We start from the raw sequence: 5,852 nt of genomic DNA on the forward strand, positions 1-5,852 counted from the left end.
TGGCCTTTCCATTATGTCATGTGGTAGCTGGTCATTGTATTTGTTCCCTGTGTCCCTTGCCTGTTCATAGGGCTTATATAAATTCCTCTTTTCTTCCCCCTCTAGCTCCTCATTTGCTATTGTACTTGGGAAAAGGGGAAAGGATGAGGGAAGTGAGTAAGTATTTCCACAGTGCCTACTATGTGCCAGGTCCCGTTCTAAGTGCCTTTTTTTAAAACAAATATAACTTTATTTGAATTTGAATGGGAATCAAAAGCTACCAAGTGGCTGTCCTAAGGACAAAAATGTGAGAAGTAGAGATCACCACCATCACCATCAGCATCACTGCCAACAACCCCATTTAAAACAGAATATCTCACAATACAGACCATGCTGAGACTGGCTTTTTAACTAAACACAGTTTATAAATCCATCCAGGCAACTAGGTGGCACTAGGGTTGAGATTCAGCAGAGTTGAAATCCTGTCTCACCCTAGGCATACCACTTCATCTTGTAAAGCCTCTGTTTCTTCATTTATAGAATAAGGACAATCATATCACCTGCCTCCCAGGATTGTGAGGAGGATTAAATGAGGCAACACATGCAAAACACTTTGCAAACGTCAGCGCACTATGTAAATGCTTTTATTATTATTTTAGATTATTGAAGTAGGGGGATCAGTATACTACTTAAGAAAATACAAAGGTAAGCATGTCTGGTACATTGTGGGCATTTAATAAATACTTCTTGATTTGTTGATTCTGAGAGGACTCTTGCATACCTGTCTTGGTTGTGTTTGGGGTGGGGCAGGTAGGTGGTGCAGTGTATAGAGCACTGGGCTTGGGGTCAGAAAGACTCTTCATGAGTTCAAATGCAGCCTCAGACATTTACTAGCTGTGTGACTCTGGGTAAGTCACTTAACCCTATTTGCTTCAGTTTCTTCATCTGCAAAATCAGTTGGAAAAGGAAATGCAAACCACTCCAGTATTGTTGCCATGAAAATCTCAAATGGGATCACAGAAAGTTGGGCATGGCTGAAATGATGGAATTAGGTTATATTTATTTGTTTATTTTAGAGGCTGATTGATGCTTTTCATTGTTTGTTACCATAATCTTTCCCCAATTTTACTCCCTTCTACCAAACCAAAAAACAAACAAATTTAGAGCCCCTCTGGAATACCTCTCTGAGCTCTGGTTTCAATAGGTCTCAGAGGAACAATTGTATCAGGTTCAAGTACCCTGTGTGTTCTCCCTCCCTAAACTATGGCTCCTACCCTCCTCTACTATCCACACCACGTGTTCCCCTTTCAATTATCAGATACAGAATTCAATTAGTTTAGAGCAAAGGCATTTACTGAAATGACACTGTTAGAAAACAAACATTTCTCCTTTAAACCTGTGGCACACTTTCCCACAAATACATGCAGCATCAGCAGAGAGAGTTGAGTGCACAGATAAGTCAAAAGTAGAAAAGTACCCAGGTGAGGAGGGGCAACTGAGGTTTCTGATGCTGCCAGATTGTGGATGACTGCTTCACATTATTTCCATTGGCCTTGGACTCAATGTCTCAGTTGAATGCTTCTGGGGGCTGCTCCATTGCATGCTAAATACCACTCTATTGTCATCTTTGGTCAGAGCATTACTATGATTTCTCTAGAAAAGAAGGATGCCTTTGCCATAGGACCAGAAATAGTCTAATCTACTTAGCTTCCTCAGAGTTTGGACCTTGAAGAGAAAATTCCAAGCTCTTGGTGCCAAACCCTTTAGAAAAGGGCATTCTTAACATTTTTGTGCGTGTGTCCTGGACCCCTTTGGTAACCTTGTGAAATCTATAGCCCCCCTCTCAGAATAATATTTTTAAGTGCATAAAACAAAATATGTAGGATTACAAAGTAAGTAACTTATACTGAAATAGAGGTATCAAAATAATTTTTACAAAGTTCATGGACCACAGGTTAAGAAACCCCCTATCAGGGGTGGCTAGGTGGCGCAGTGAGTAAAGCGCGGGCCCTGGAGTCAAGAGGACCCGAGTTCGGTTTTGGCCTCAGACACTTAATACCCACACAAAAAAGCTAGCTGTGTAAACTTGGGCAAGTTACTTAACCCCAATTGCCCTCCAAAAGGCAAAAAAAAAAAAAAAGCAAACAAAGAAACCCCCTATCAGAACAAAAACTTTGATCTTCATCACCCTTGCTAGCAAGGGAATAGGTATCCTTGGTGGAAGACCCTGGTGACTAACCCATACACTTCCTAAATTAATCTCAGCAGACCAAACATAAACAATGGTCATTTTCTGCCACTTATCCATGTAAATGAATGCTTAGGGAAAATAATACAGAGACAATTTACTCCCAGAAAATAAGATTATTGCCTCTGCTAACTGCTCAGTGAATTCCTGGACTTTCCATGGACAAATACTGTTGCTTAATGTCTGAAAAGGGCAAAGTCTTTGCCCCATACACTGACAAAAAGAATAGCTAAAATAAAGCCTACCAACAAAATGACTGTTTGACAGCATATGCCATATTCTGTACCCATAGTCCTCTCACCTCTCTACTAAGAGCAGGGGAGCATGTTTCCCCATCTGTTCTCGTGACTCAGGATTGTCCATTGCAATTAATCAGTTCAGTTGTCTTTTAGTGTTGTTTTTATTTATTTTATTTTAGTAATTGTGTATATTTTGCCCTTGGTTAGGGTTTTTTGCATCAATTTAATGCAAGCCTTCCCAAGTCAGATTTATTATATATTATTTCATATAAATAAAAATTATGAGATAGGAGAATAAATGTATTGTTTTCTATAAAGATTTTTTTTCTTTAAGGAGCCAGTCATGCTATCCATGTGTCACAAGAACTTGGAATCCTAGAATGTCCAGTCTGGAAGGGACCTTCCAGATAATTTAGTCCAATACCTTCCTCTCTCATTTTTTTTCCTTTCCATTCCATTTTCATTCCTCTCTTATTTCTCCCTCCTCATTTTTTTTTCTACAGATGAGGAAATTGAGAGGTCTGGTAATTTTTCCAAAGTCAACCAGTTAGTACTTGGCAGAGCTGGAACTTTCACACCAGTCTCTTGACTCACAGTCCGATGCTCTTCCTTTACCACAAAGTGCATGCCATGATGCACTTTGGCAAAAGAAATATTCATTCTGGTTTTTTTATTTTTAAGATGTCTGGTTTTATTTTCCTATGTTTGAGTTTATAAGATACATAGGTAGAGTGACTCTAAAGCAATAATATCTGGAACAGAGTAAGAATCTAATAAATAACTGTTGATTGATAGTCAATCTGAATTGGTCATTATGTCAATGGAACTGGATTGATCATTTGATAGTTGCTTCGTTTCTTGGCACTCAGCAGTAATGGTCATTGGAAGAACTGAATTGACTTCAAAGTGCTTAAGATAATGCTGTCTACACATGAACTTGAAGTCTCATTACTATGCAAAAGAGGTCAAGCTTATGTCCTTATAGGAGCCCTTTTTTATTCACCCATAGTTCTAATTTCTTGTCTCACAAGTGTCTATATTGTTGACCAACAAAAGGGAGCCAGCCAAAGATTATCTCTGCTGGGAAAAACTGGATTCAACATACATTTATTAGGTACCTACTGTTTATAATATATTTTAGGCAATTGGGAAGATAGAAAGTTAAATAATACATGATTTTCTCCCCTGAGATGGTTTTCAGCCCTGCTTATGCTATTTGTCACCTATGAGACTATAAACAAATCACATGACCTCTCTGGGCCTTCATTTCCTCATCTATGAAACAAAGAGGTTAGACTAGATGACCTCTGAGGTCCCTTCCAGCTTTATGGCTTATAAGAGATTACTTTATCTCTCTAGGCTTCCATTTCTTCATCTGTAAAATGAAGGGGTTAGACCAGATAATTTCTAAGGTTCCTTCTCGATCCAAATATCATGGGCAAATGCTATGACAGAAATAATATTATTATATTCTCTATATTAGGAAGTCTGATTATATGGTCCATAAGAGTCCCGTAAGTAGTCTAGAATATTGACAACATTTTCTAGTGTCTAAATGAGGACTCTGATTTGCAAAGAAAAGAAAAGATGCAAAGGCTTTTTTTTAAAAAAAATCATTTATTCATTTTTTCCTTCTAATTTAATTTGACACACATTTCTTCCACCCCTATAATATCTAAGACACATGATAGGTGCTGGGGATATAATGATAGATATAATAAAGACCCTGCTTTTAAGAAGCTCATAGTTAAAGAATAGGGGAAAGGAGAAGTATTTAAGTGCAAAGGAGAGACCCATGGAAAAGGCTTTGGTTTGGGCTGGGGGCCAAAGAAGGCTTCATGGAGGAATCGGCATCTGGATTTGGACCTTGAAGGAAGTAAGGGATTTGAACAGTGTGGTGGTGTCTATTTTAGGCATGGGAGGCTAAAAATTGAGCAGAAGGAAAGCAAGGGATAGAGGGAGAGGAGAACCAAAGAGACAGAGTTTATTTGAGGCACAGAATAAAGAAGAGATATGAAAAATACCCAGGTAAACTACAACCAGATTAGAGAAGACCTTGAGTGACAGCACCAGGAGTGGTTTGAGAATTCTCAGCCCCATTCTGCTAGTACTCCTCCTTTCTCTTCTTCCATCTGCCCTGGCCACCCTGCCCCAAACCCCAACAACGTTGTCTTTGTACCCTCCCCCATAAGAAGACCTGACAGCATGAGTAGAGTGGTACAAAGGGCACTGTCCTCCAGGGGCAGGTTTCTTTTTGTGGTAGCTAGAATGAAAGGGGGGAGTGTTTCTCACATTTGCTCTTTTGCCCTACCCTAGTGGCCCCTGGAGTGAAATCTGAGGCCCATTAGCCTATATGCTTGTGACTGAATTGGACATGACTGAAAGATTTGCGGGGTCTGGTTTCCTGAAGCCTGTTGACATGGCCTGTGGGGTTCTCTTAATGAGCTGCCCTGAATTAGACTGGCTTGCTATTGTTCTTTGGCAGTCCTGCTGCAGCAGTCCTGGTCCAGCTTGTGATGGATTCATTATCCAAGCTGCCTCTGTCCCACTATTAATGACTTCCAAAGGAGTTCTGCATGGGGCCAGAGTGCCTGAAGGCAAGAGGTGAGAGCCCTGTTGCTGGTGTCCTCCTAGACTGAGACTTTCCTAATAGAATATTGATCTGGTCCAGAGGAGCAGAAATCCAATGCCCTCACTCAGGCTGAATACTTAAAGGAAGCAGGCTTCAGCTGGCAAAACTATTAGCAATCAATTTAATGTTAACAAGCAATCACAACATGGATGTTATCCAACCTTCCCAAATGGATATTAAGGTCTCTGTTATCTACAAATGAATGATTCATATAACAACTCCCATTTTCTAGTGCTTTAAAGCTTATGAAACAGTTTTCTCATAATAACACTGTAAAGTGGGTATATTGTACAAGTAACCTCATTTTAAAGACAAGGAAAGCAAATCTCGAAGTGAAGTTCATTATAGGAGGAGCAAGAAAGGATTTCAGAAGTGGATATTTCCTCCCTGCTCACATAGCAAATGGTGGAGCTTTGATTTGAACTCAGGTCTTCTGATTCCAAGTACAGTCTTCTTTTTAAGCTATGTAGTCTTAGATAGCTTTCCAGAATACAACTGAATGAGTCTTCCTTCCTTCCTTCCTTCCTTCCTTCCTTCCTTCCTTCCTTCCTTCCTTCCTTCCTTCCTTCCTTCCTTCCTTCCTTCCTTCCTTCCTTCCTTTCTTTTTCTTTCTTTCTTTCTTTCTTTCTTTCTTTCTTTCTTTCTTTCTTTCTTTCTTTCTTTCTTTCTTTCTTTCTTTCTTTCTTTCTTTCTTTCTTTCTTTCTTTCTTTCTTTCTTTCTTTCTTTCTTTCTTTCTTTCTTTCTTTCTTCCTC

The sequence above is a fragment of the Petaurus breviceps genome, unplaced genomic scaffold (assembly GCF_028583685.1).
Source record: "Petaurus breviceps papuanus isolate PSGF00001 unplaced genomic scaffold, PetGlider_PUasm1.0 98, whole genome shotgun sequence".
In the NCBI taxonomy this organism is placed as follows: domain Eukaryota; kingdom Metazoa; phylum Chordata; class Mammalia; order Diprotodontia; family Petauridae; genus Petaurus; species Petaurus breviceps.